Source organism: Apis cerana, linkage group LG1 (genome assembly GCF_029169275.1).
Source record: "Apis cerana isolate GH-2021 linkage group LG1, AcerK_1.0, whole genome shotgun sequence".
NCBI classification, from domain to species: domain Eukaryota; kingdom Metazoa; phylum Arthropoda; class Insecta; order Hymenoptera; family Apidae; genus Apis; species Apis cerana.
In genome coordinates this window covers 3,899,769-3,913,207 of record NC_083852.1, presented here as the reverse complement: position 1 = coordinate 3,913,207, position 13,439 = coordinate 3,899,769, and the positions used below count along the sequence as shown (strand labels likewise).

Here is a 13,439-nt window from a genome sequence, read left to right as displayed (position 1 = left end):
CATAACGCAGTAACAGAGACTCGACTTCACGGTTTCTCTTTGACGCGATCGTAAATCTTGGCGATCGTGGAGGCAAGTGTCGTTATTACGACAGGTGCGTCAAATTTACTCGGTGCTTAAAATCTGGCTGTTAAATCAACGGTATGTACATACTTGACACGCGAAGCATTACAATTTGTAAACGAGTTTAGCGCCGACTGATCTTCTGACGGTGGATAAATGCGCGTATATGGAATTTACTAAATCGTTCTCTCGACCGTGGTTATAAACTTGCCATGTGTTGTTTAGCCGGTTGGTTTTGTCGGTTTTACATGGTACTTGAACATAGGATTATCGAAATGAATTATTATTCAAATTATTTGAATAAAATTTTTATTTCACTTTTTATTTGTATTTTAATTTTGAGAGAATTAAATTATTTTAATATTCGTTATTTTATTTGATTTTGTTACTTGTTACTATCAAATAACTATCAAATAAATTCTTGTTATTCAAATAGTAATAGTTTTACAAATAATTTTTATTAATTATAAATAAGTTTATATTTTTAGAATAAATTATAGTAATTTATTACTTGATTTCATTAAAAAAATATATCCTGCTATGATACGATTTTTATACATTTTTTGAATTGTTATTCTCCAAAGTTACTTTTACTATTTCTAGATATCGATATAATCCTTTTTATGTAGTTTTTGACGAAATTTGTATTTCTTACACACGAAGAAGTTTATTATCTGTAATGTAAAGTGTAAATATTTATATTTATATAAATATTTTTATTATTATCATTTGAAATAAAAATTATCATTTAAATCAGCATAAATATATTATGATTTGATAATTGCATCATATTTGAATATCATAGTATTTTGTTTATAACATGAATTATATAAAATAATAAAATTTGAATAATATACAATTATATACATATAATTTGATTTTTTTATTATCATTTTTTTAATTATTATTAAATTTATATAATTTGCATATATTTCTTAATTATTTCAATTGAAAATAATTAATTTAGATTTAAATTTAGATTTATATTATCTGTATATTATTTCAGTTATTTTGAAGGTTATATTTCTGAAATTTTGACATTAGTTTCCATATATATTTTCTCTTGTTTATTTATCATGAAATCTTACTTCATCGTTTCATCGACAAATTTCATAAAAAAAGATATTATCGTGTTTTTTTTTTAAATAAAATTCATATTACATATTTAATTTCATATTTTATAATAGAAACGAAGGGAACAATATTTCAACGGTATAAAATTGTGAAAGAAAATAAGTGAAATTTATTTTTAACCGTTTTTCAATGTGGCAAGTGAAATAGTAAAGGCACTTTTAGCACGTACACACCCCTTAATTACGGAATTTTACATTCACCCCGTAAAATGCAATTGATTTTTTCGAGGTGGAACGGCAGAATGAATTGCATACCATTTGTTAACGATCTGTTATCGATTTATCGGTTGCTACCCTTTTAACTCTCCTCTTCTTGAAATTTTGTTCATGCACATACATACACACTTCTAAAATACATACATACATATATATATATACGCACAATTTTCATGTTTGCAAAAGTGCCATTTTTAGTTCCATATAGCACAGTATAACATTGCAAAATACTTATAGCTTTTTCTCCTCTAACAATTACAGTCTCTTTCACAGACACTATTCGCGATACATTATGCAACACTGGAATAATAATTGCGCGCAAATTATAATGGCAATATATGTACACAGCATTGAGCAATCTATACTTATTGAGTTCATATTCACTATCAGTATATACTTATCGGATTTGTAATGGCGATGATGTTTTAGATGTTATTAATTAATTTGGAAAATAATATTTATTATTGAAATATCTCGTCTTTTTTAATATTGTGAGTTATTATAAAAATTATTATTCTTCTATATCACTACATATCAATATTTTCCTATATATTTAAAAATAATATATTTAAGAATTTAAAAACAATTTAAAAATAATTTTAAAAAAGAAATTATATAAGATTATATGATAACAGCGTGACATCTTTGGAGGATCGATTTTAACAGATTAAAACAAACGCAAAAGCTAATATGACCATTAAAGTTATAACCAATTGAAATTATTAAAGATGCTCTGTCTTCGTTACACCGCTATTCCATTCTATTTCTGCTTCATTTCATCTAACATTTAATAACTTGAATCGTCTTAATAACTTAATAAATAAGCCTCAACCGGCATTTTTGCATACCAACTTTTACATTTGTCTTGACCTCTAGAATCGATCCTCCAAACATGTTTCACGGATACATCTTACGTACGTCTCGGATAATTGTAAAAAATAAATTTGAAACGAACATTTTTAATTTGGTAATAATTCTAAGTGTTAATTTCACTCGATGAATGTATATTTCAATTGGTATATACTTACAATAATATAGATATCGTGATAAAACATAATTATAATTGGCAATCCTCTATCCCTTACCACGTTGCTTTCTCCCGTGTTTTCTCTTTTGTTCGCGTGGTTCTCATTTATATGCATACGAGGCTTTGCCTGCTTTCATACGGCGCCCCTCTGTTCGAAAACGTGTAAACGCGATGAAATGGCCCCGCAATTACCGGTTTCCTGCAATCTGAATCGTGGTTTTTACACATCGATGCTTCTTGTTCGATTGCTATGTACGTCTGCACGTGCCCATGCATCGTGCGCAATTTACACGATAACCAATTTTTTTTTCAATCTTCTACGATTCAATTTTCATTTTCGTTTTCATTTTCATTTTCATTTTTTTTTAAAGAAAGGAAACCGTAATTTCAATGTAAAAAGATAGGAATTAATGATTTTATCTGGGTTATATAATAATATTTATAATCTCCACGTGATATATATAGGCTTATAAATTATTCTTTTGGACTTATCTTGATTTCTTACGATTATGATTTATACCGTTCTTTTTTTTTTTTCGAACGTATTTACGAAAATAAATCGTTTTATTTTTCGACGATCGAACGTTAATCGTATTTACCCGACTAATGGAATTGAAAGATTTACAACGGATGGGATTGATCAGAAAAATTTCAATGAAAAATTATACTTCACGACGCGATACGATTTCTCGAATCGAACTTGATTCACGATTTTTGATGTTGCAAAGGAATTCACGCTCCCAGGAACAGGTAAGGGAACGGGTATAATCTCGTCTCTTGATAAAATACGGCTCACCGAGCTTGTGAAACGAGAGGAATTCGTATACGAAAAGTGTATAAAAGATTTGGTTCGTGGCGCTCGCTCACCGTGACCCATAACAGCATCTGCCTTGTTGGGCGGATACCAACCGAACGTGATGGGATTCAAAATATAACTATTTATCGGTGGATTACCACCGCAACTTGATCTCTCTCTCTGATGCGTTTCCATTCGAGGTGAAGCGTGATGAGCACGGAATGATTATCGACGACATTGATGTCGTCACGCGAATCTTATTGACATATAAGCGAGTAATTATTATTCTAGAATATCGTGTACTCCACTCGAGCAAATTGGAACGAAGAGTTGGGTGTTCCAAGGCGGTGTAAGTAGTGGGGGTAAACCTCGTGTCTCGTGGCCGAAAGAGAAAGAGGTGAGTTCTATAAAATAAAAGGAGAAAGAAAAAAGAAGGGGGAGAGATAAGGGAAGAGAAAAAAAGTAGAAGAAGAGAGAAAAACGAGAATAAGAAAAAGGAACGAGAAGAAGAAGGAGAATAGAAGACAGAAAGAGAAGAAGGGAAAGAGGAAAGAAGAAAGATTATCTGGTTCCTTGAGCTTACGAAATAACACACCGTATATAGTTGTGTGCTCTTGCTCGGTTAGCTGCAATTTAAAACGCGTGCACGCAACTGACAGCGGGGACCGTTTTGAATAATGGAAAGCAATAGAAAACGAGAACACAGGCCGTGGAATCGTCGATTGTATGAAAGTCAATTTTCTGATAAACCGGTTATCGGCGCATCGTGTTTGCACTCCTCCCTCTAAGACAAATTATACTTGCTCCTGAAACCACGGTTTATTGTTACACGAGTGATAAACGTTGGGTAATTGCGATTGGTGTTGATAGTATCTAGTTTTATTTGTAATCAATTAGCCACTTATTCGATCAAACAAGCAATTCCTTTGCCAAAGAGATGATGTTTCATCGATTTATTCTCGTTTCTTAATGATATTATATCGTGTTTGTATTTTTGAAATAAGCTCTAAGAAAAATAAATGTAAATTAGAATATTTCTATAAAGAATCTCGAAATTTTGAATAAATAGAAAATTAGCTGCTCGATATTGTTTTCTATTAGAAATTATGTTTGTACGTTCTTTTTTCATTTTGACCTATTTCTGAAGAGAATATTCTGTACAGGTATCAGAATGAAAGCGAAGATTTGCGAGAAAGTAGGAATTAATGAGTCATCTGGTTGCAATCGCTGAGACTATTCAAATATATTCAGAGTTAGAATTAAGAAAATTTTGGCAAGTACCTGTGCCAGATGTTCCACGTAATTTTCAGTCACATCTGTAATACACGTACTAAATATATCGATTCTAAATAAATCCAGCTTATATAGATGAAAATTCGAGGATTATTCTTTATCGACCAATTGAATGATAATGGCAATGAAAACTACGTATCATAATATAATATAATATAACATATCAATCTATTTTAACGCGTGTTTCACATTTATTATCACATATCTTATTGCTATGTTTACTTAGAAATCATCATAAAAATATATATTTTTGTATCTCGTCTAAGAATAAATTTATACACAACTCGTGAATAATTTAAAGAAATCGTTTTATTTAACGATGACTTTTACGGAGTGTGACTTTCTCTTATTATATTCCAAGTATGGTTGAAATAATGGGAAATTACATAAATTTTTAAATTATTTTTAAATTAACTTTAATTTTATTAGTTAAAATTTTCAGAGAAATTACAATATACACAGATTCCAAAAATGTTGGAATATTCGTAAAATAGAGATTTCTGAGATAATTTCAAACAACATATTTACTTTCGTTACTGTTTTATTAAGTTACCAACAAAAAACACTGGCCAATCACAGAGCGCATAGCTTAGTGGAACCGCGTCAATAGCATTAGCTGACCAAACACAAGCAATATATCTCGAAGAAAGTTTGTTGAATATTATATTTATTTATTTATTTATTCATCGTTCATTATATCGATATAATTCGATATAATTTTTAATCATTAAAAATATTTATTTTATTCAACACATTTTCTTCGAGATACGTTGCTTGGATTTGTTCGTGCTCATCGGCAGTACGTAGCCAACGCTATTGTCGTGGTTCGATTAAGCTACGCGCTCCGTGATTGGTCAGTATTTTTTCGTTAATAACTCGTTAACAAAGCCTAAACGAAAATTTTTGCAAAGGAAAATGTTTCTTGAAATTTCCTCCAGAATATGTTCCAATATTTTTAAAATCCTATAAATATACATATATATATTTAATAATCCATTTAAAATTTTCTACGATCCACAAAAGAAATTTGATCATAAAACAAATAGATGAAAATATTGAATATATAAACAGCAGAAATAATTCGTATTTCAAAATTGATATATATTTTAGCAGTATAAGAATTGGATAAAAAACGATCCAATCTATCAGGGTTTAAGGATTAATAAACAATCGAATGCCTCTGTACATGATTGTAGATATTATCCGATAATAAACGATTATAGCGAATAAATAACAATATCGAGGAAAAGTTTACCGGAAACAATAAGGGTCGTATGCGTCTGCCACATGTCGATAACATAATCTGATTAATGTCCACGCATTAGTCGTTACCACGTAGCATTACGTGATTTCATAACTAGCTGCGTCAGTTGTCGCTTTTCTCTTCGTCCATTAATCAATTTATCGTATTTTAACGAATAGGATGACGAGGGACGAATAACAAGTAAGCTCCATGCTGATTTCTTCCTTTTTTTTTTTTCTATTTCTTTCTCCCCTGATTGTTATAATTAATGGTGTTACTAAAATCTGATGACATAAAAAGTAATTATAGAACGTCAGTTCTTTTTTTATATATATTTTAGAATAAGAGTTAGTTGGCCGATATTAATTGATCAAATAAAAAATTTCTATATAAAAAAATATATATATATATATTTCTGTATCCAATTATAACAAAATTTAATAAACACGTGGATAAATTATATTATATATATGTGTGCAATTCGTTATTTGTTTCTTTTGGAAAATTTCAAATCTCTGCGACGAATAGAATAATCTCTAGGTGGATAAATTTTAAAGAAAGATATTAAACAGGGTGCTGCTTTGTTGCCCGCTCAGTTTTCACTAAGTTAATTCGCTGGATTTATACGACGCAAAAGTGGTGTTGTATGTTATTCATAGAACATCCGAATATATTTTGTACTTTCCAACGAGAGCATGAAGCGTGTGCACTAATTTCCTTAATAACAATATACGTTATATCTCGCATAATTTAGCGTTACAGTTTTGCTTATAAATACGCATGGCACCGATATTATTCGTTAAAAGCATATTAACATACATCCACGATGGAAATGGCTTAATCCGGCAACTATAACTTTCAATTCAACGAAAAAATCGAATGAATTCTCGAATCACTTCCAAACTAGCATAGAATCGAAAATTTAAAGCGAAATAGAAGCGGGAAAACAACGTTATGGATATTAAAAAAAAAAGAAAAAAAATGAAGCCAATCATCTTTGAATCCTTCCTAAGAACCCACACTAGAATAAAAATATACATGAAATTGTATATGCGTGAAAAAAATAATGTTAGGAATATTATGATTCAAAATTAAATTGAATGATAATTAACCGTTATCGATTTCTAAGCTTGATAATACGCAATAAGATCTGGATACGGGAATCGAGATAAGAATCGTAAAATAATCGTCGTGGAGCGTCATATTATTTTCAGAATCTGAAATTTACGAGAGAACAAAGAATTTTTAACAAAAGGTTGATATTGTAAGTTAACATATTGAAGCTGTTCTGGAATAGGCGCAGAACAATGCATATCCTCCCAACGCAGCGTAATATTCAATATAAACCATGTCAGACTAGAGATCTTCTGTACAGGATCTCGGCAAGATCCGAAACAAAAGACACTAGTCCTGTCAGATGTAGTGTAGAAGCAATATCAGATGCTCTCAACGCTACAAAGGAAACAACTTACAATCGCAAACTAGAATTGGAACAGATTTGAAATTGTACATATATATATATATATATATGTGTAAGACGATTTTATATGTATTGAAACACTTTATTTATCGCGAGTCTACAAATGAATTATTTAATGCAATCACCTTTGAATCGTATTTTCTATCGATTTGGAAATGTTGCAATTTATTATGCGCGAATGTAAAGCAGGTGCACAGTAATCGATAAATATCCTATTTATTGGCAGCCTATTAATCCTTGTGTTAATAAATTTTCGATATTATTCAATTTTTAATTTCAATAATTTTTGGCAATTTTTAAATTTTTGTACAATATATAAATCGAAACAAGCCATAGAAGAATTTAAAAATTGTTTAAAGAAAAGATAACAAATTTTTAATTTTACCTAATATCGTTGCGAGCATATATCAGCTAAATAATTATTTTTGCAATTACCGAATGCAAGATCTTTAACTTAATATAGAAAAATGATATTTCCTTTTTTCTCCTCTTGTACAACTTCACTCGTATAGAAATCAATTTTTATACATCATCTAGATTCAATATTTACTTAGATAAAATTTAGGTTAGAAATTTATATAAATCCTTTTCAAACTTCTAAAACTTCACCAATTACAGATATTTAACGTTCACGATCAAAAATTTCTTATCATCATTATCGTCGCTTCATAATTCGTCATTACGCAACATTGATTTTCCGCGTGCAAAGCTTTTCATTTTATAGGTTATACAATCTGCACAATATGGTAGCCAGCAATATGATTTGTATCCAAGTATTCGTAAATCATGCCGTTAACCGTATCGTTTCATTCAGTTGGCTGCCTTGTGCCAAGTATGTCCTGTACAGGAAAGAGACATTTGTGTATGATGTAGTGAAACGTGTAAAGAAATGCGGGCCGAGAAAGGAAGCTTTAGGTAGCCATACATCGATGCCATAATCTTCGAGGGCTATGAATCGGTGCCAAGGCGCGCATAAATTTGTCGAATGGAATGGGTTTAGAAGAAGTCGTGTGCCTCTCTCGTCGTCTTCTCGTCCTCTTTCTCTTCTATTTGTTCTTTCTGCCGTTTCGAGCTTCCGTCATTGCTTCTCACATCTCTATCGAGTGCAATTCATCTTACCGATTTGAAATTTTCAAGCCAATGCTTCGTCTTCTTTTCGTAATCTTTTTATCTTTTTTAAAACTTTTCTTTGTATCGTGTGTTGTATGATTTTTCTGGTTCATCGACCGAGAAATTTGGAATTCAGAGAAGTAGGATTAGAAATTATTATAGAATTCGAAGAGAGTCAGTGCAATTAATTTTTTAAAAATTGGATCGAATAATTTGAGATTTTTTGAAAAAAAAATTAATTTATCAAAATGAGAAAAAATTGTTAGAAAAATTGCGAAGAAAATAATAAAAAATCCTTTTTTACAATTTTTTATCTGAGCCTGTAATGAGAAATTAAACAATATGTTTTGTAAAAACATAAAAGCGGCAGTCATCAAAAGATATAAAAATAATTGAATATTTTCTAGAATCTATTATAGAAGCATTATAGAGATTTAATATTATAGTCTTCTTTATTATGAATTGTAATTTTTTTTATTGTCGATTTGTTTTATTAGTATTTGGTTAACGAATAATTTAAAATTCAGAAAAAGCTGCAACAGCAAATAAGAGATATAAAGGCTGAATAAAAGAAAAATACATAAGAAGAGAAAACATATTTTTCTATTAATCGTATAAATCTTGCAATAAACGATACTCAAGTCCTCGAAATCTCTCTCGAAACGCGTTACAACGTGATTTAATCCAATAATCGAAGTATCTCCGCTCGTCGAGAAGCAATCACGCGATATGGGATCGCGCGAGGCGATTCTTTCTCCCGTAGGGTAATGACCGCGACACGGATAACGAACGAAATCGATCCATCGGAATTACAGCGGAGCCTGGCCCGTTCTCAATTTACCGTAATGGTTTTGATCACCGATACTCGATCACGATAGAAACTTATAACTGGCACCGATATTCGTAATTGCGCGCGTAAACCGTCCCTGTGGGATGTCGCGAACCTGTGTCGCCTACCAGATGCCGAATAAAACGTTGGCTCAACCGTTTTGATAATCGGCCTTTTTGCTCCGTGTCGCCTAGAAGCAAACGAGCGGAGCAATTTGCGATTTCTTCCTCGGTTAAGCTCCAAACGATTTTCTTTAACGATCGAGCATTCCTTTTCCTGCTGTGGTAGCTCCAGACGGAACTACGTTTCCTCAATCCTTACGAATGTTTCTTTGCTTTTATTCATGGATCTGTTTCTGATGTTAAAAGCTTGGAATTTTGTCTATCACTGTATGCGGAATACGGTAATTCGGGAAATTGAACTTCGTGACTAATCGGAAGAATTCGGGCAAGATCGAGATAATTTCGTAGGCTCGACTGACTTCGGTTAAGCTCGGCAATAGTCGGTCACGATCGAGAGCTCAAAATCTATTGAAGCTTTTAAGTAGTTTTAATCGCCATGGCGTCTGACAGTGTACTTCGCGAGTTCATTTTATGCAAAGAATTAAAAATTTATCACAACTTTACTCTATTCAGTGCAATTTTTCTATTATAAAAGTTGTAACGATGTTCATAATTACTTGATATTTCATTATCGAAAAAGCGATTTATTCCCTTTCGATTATTTCCTTTTCACAAGATAGTGAATACTAATGAATTTTAACGAGAATAACATTATTACCGATAAACATTGCACATTTTGTAAACAGAGTGACAAATGCGGCATGAATTTGGTTAGATCCTGAATGTAATTTTTGGAAGCGTAAATGTTACACATTTCGACCGGTAATTGTTGGAAATTATTGCCACGGGATTCATCCGACCCGGAATCCACGAGAATGCGATGTACGGGACACGAAAAGCGTCTCTAAATGCTCGTTTGGCTATTTAACTCGTTTGCCAACAAAATTGCAAATTTGACTGCGGGAACAACGGACGGAAATGGAAAATACCGAAACGATTTTGGACACGCGGAATAACATTTTCTACGTGGACACATATGTATTTTAAAAACTCTAAACTAATTTTAAAAAATTTGGGCTGTCTTGGGAAATAAAAAATGAAAACTAACAAAAAGTGAATTTTGAAAAGCAATTTTTTTTGTAGTTATTTTGATCTTTTCTTGAAAAATGTGTTATACGTGTCATGTTTAAAAGTTGCATTGAATTTTGTATACGGTTATTCATTTAAATTATATCCAACATATGGATATTCATGAATGTTAAATTTTAAAATAATTTATTAATAATATGGTAGTAGTTAGTGATATTTTGATATAAGTTTGTAAATATAATTTATTACTACACTCTTAATATCTTTAATTCTATTTATTTTTCTATTTAAATTATCTTTAATTATCTTTCATATTTTATTTTATTTCCAATTTTAAAATAAATTCAAACTACATCATTCCATTTATACTAATTTTAAGACTTTTCCAACTCTAAACACGGCATTATTGTACACGTTCTTGATGTTATTTCGGAGAAAATCATTTCATCGTCAATCGTAACTACTGCTACAATCATGGTTAAACGAAACCCTTTCGACGTTCAGAGAGTGTCAAGGTAATCGTCAATGTCGACTCGCAATAGCTCGGCTGCTTTGTACGCGCAATCAGGGGGACTTGGTTATATGCTTGTACTTAGGCGTGAGATCGCAGGTAACTGGCATAACTGTCTCCACCGTAGTCCCGGATAATCAACGTGTTCGTGATCGCAGCCGCGTAGAATCGTGTATACATAAAGGGTGCGGGTGTGTCCAGCATTCCAAGTTACACAGATGGATGGATTTAACGCGACACATATTCGAGAGGTGTTAAGGATATCCGTGCGAATTCCAAGTTGGCCAAGCGATAATCTACGTAATCTCGATATTGTCCTCGTGGCCAGACACGCTTCTTGTAGGATTGCTATCGTATTTTTTGACATTATTATTTTTTTGATAAAATAATTATTTTATTTTTATTTTTTAATATATAATTAATGGTGATTGTTTTTTCATTTGCTACGAGAAATATAATATGAAATTTGAATCTTTGAAACGTAAAAGAATAGAAGTAATAAATAATTGAAATTATAATATATAATTGAATTAAAGTGCAAATTGAAATAAATGAATGATTAAATGTATTAAGTATTGAAAGTATAGTAGTTAATAGTCATGTGACATTATTATTGCTTCATCATAGTATTAATAGGAATACTTTACAGAGAGATCACACGGAATCGTTAAAAATTTGAAAAAAATAAAATAAATATATTGAAAACCTTGATTTACAAGTTCTTAAATTCAATAAATTAAGTTTTATGTCCTATGTCATATATCTGGATTTTGCACATTATTTGGCTTAACGAGAATTTTTCACCAAAGTTTTCGATATAAACGTTACTCGAATTATTTCGAACGAAATATTTCATACTTCTGCGACGTTTCATAAAGTCGTTTATTAACGACCAGTGTCGCGTGTAATCGATCTCCCTTTCGATTTTTACGCGATCAAGAGATGGCTTAATGAAATTCAAAAAATTTATATGTTTAGATATCTATCAGGTTTTATCGGACAACAAATTTTTGTATATTCAAGCGTATTTAACTTTTGTGTTATATCAATATTAATATTTTTATTAATATTTTTCAACTTTTTTTTTACCGACAACCAATAATATTCGATTTAAATTTATCGATTTGAAGTTACAGATATCCAACGTCCTTTTCTCTCTTGTTTTTTTATTCACTCCTTTACTTCTTGTCCTCGTCAAGGACCACGCTCTCTCATAATATCGGAATCCCATAAATCGATTGGACAGTTTGAAAGTTTCGTTGGCTATATCCGATCTTCTTATTTGACTCGACAGGAATTTGAGCCCTAACTAGGCCATATGACTTTTTACTTTTTCATACCTTGTCCGATCTTTGACATCTATAAAAGTGAATCCCTCGTTTCGGATCGATTTCTAACCAAAGACGACTCGATTCTCATATATATGATTTCTATGATTTATTTAGTCAATTGAAATATTTTTAAAAAAGATACATCTTAAAAAAAATTTCCCCAATATTTCCACCTTCTTTCCCAATCAATTCTCGCTTTTCGTTAAACATTCTTCCTATCTTCTCATCCGCAAAATATTATCCAAAGAATTTCCAATATTACGCAACAAGTTATGACATTTGCACATCGTATATACGTTCCAAGAGTATACCACTCTTCTCCCCCTTTTACCGCATTTTATAGTATCACGGTCTCTCGGCCGAAGTTTTCGAGTTGCAATCGAGTTTTGCGGCCGAGAGGGGATCACAGACGCGGTTTTAAGCACGAGGTCGGAAAGTTAAGCCGGAAGTGGCGCGGATGTAGTCATCTTCGAATTTTCCGGCCCGCGTATCTTCAGCGCGATCTAAGCAAAAATTCATTTCCGTGCATCGATGTTATTCCATCGATACAGTTTTGCCAAATGTATCCTTGCTATTTCCGCGAGAGCATTGCGGTTTTTTTTATGCGAATTTAAGAATTTGTTGCGGTCCATTGGTGCAATGGAGTTTCCTGTATTTGAAAGGGAAATTTTTTTAAAATTTAAATAAAAAATTAATTCGTTCTTGAAACTGTTAAACGTTTTTACGATTGCTAAATTATATACTCTGTCAGAATTTTCTTATTTTTTATTTTCGTTTGAAAAATAATTCTAACTTTTTTTTTATTCCTTCGAGATAAATATAAATTTCCAAATGTTTCCTTCGAATTTAATTATTTATTTAAACAGATATTTTTTATTTTTCAATTTTCAAAATCGTCGGGAACGATGTGTCGTAAAAGGTTTAATTCTTAATCTCAATTTAATCCTTAATAATATTTCATTTCGCCAAGTTGAAACAACTTTAATCCAAGTTAAATGAGAAAATATAACGAGTTCAAATCTAAATTTGCATTCGAGCATACAATTTATGGTGGAAAATTTAAAATGTAGCCACGAATATTGCTAAAATTACATTTTACATTTACGCATCGCGCATAGACGTGCACACATTCAAAATACATTTAAAATCTAGAAATCAACATTCTATTGTCATTTATGCGGATACATCTATTTCTCCGTTAAAAAAAAAAAAAAGAAGAAAAAAAAATAGATTAAACCGTACGTATTTGCTAAAAG

At 31.2% G+C, this 13,439-nt stretch overlaps 1 protein-coding gene and 1 long non-coding RNA gene across 3 annotated transcripts in view; both read left to right on the top strand.

Annotated features, from left to right (window-relative positions):
* Window positions 1-13,439, top strand: part of LOC107994951 (furin-like protease 2) — a 376,396-nt gene that overhangs the window by 34,179 nt on the left and 328,778 nt on the right. The window lies entirely within an intron of this gene.
* Window positions 35-13,439, top strand: part of LOC107994743 (uncharacterized) — a 47,985-nt gene continuing 34,580 nt past the window's right edge. The window contains exon 1 of the long non-coding RNA XR_001765375.3: window positions 35-141. This is a non-coding gene — a long non-coding RNA (uncharacterized LOC107994743). The remainder of the gene's footprint in view (window positions 142-13,439) is intronic.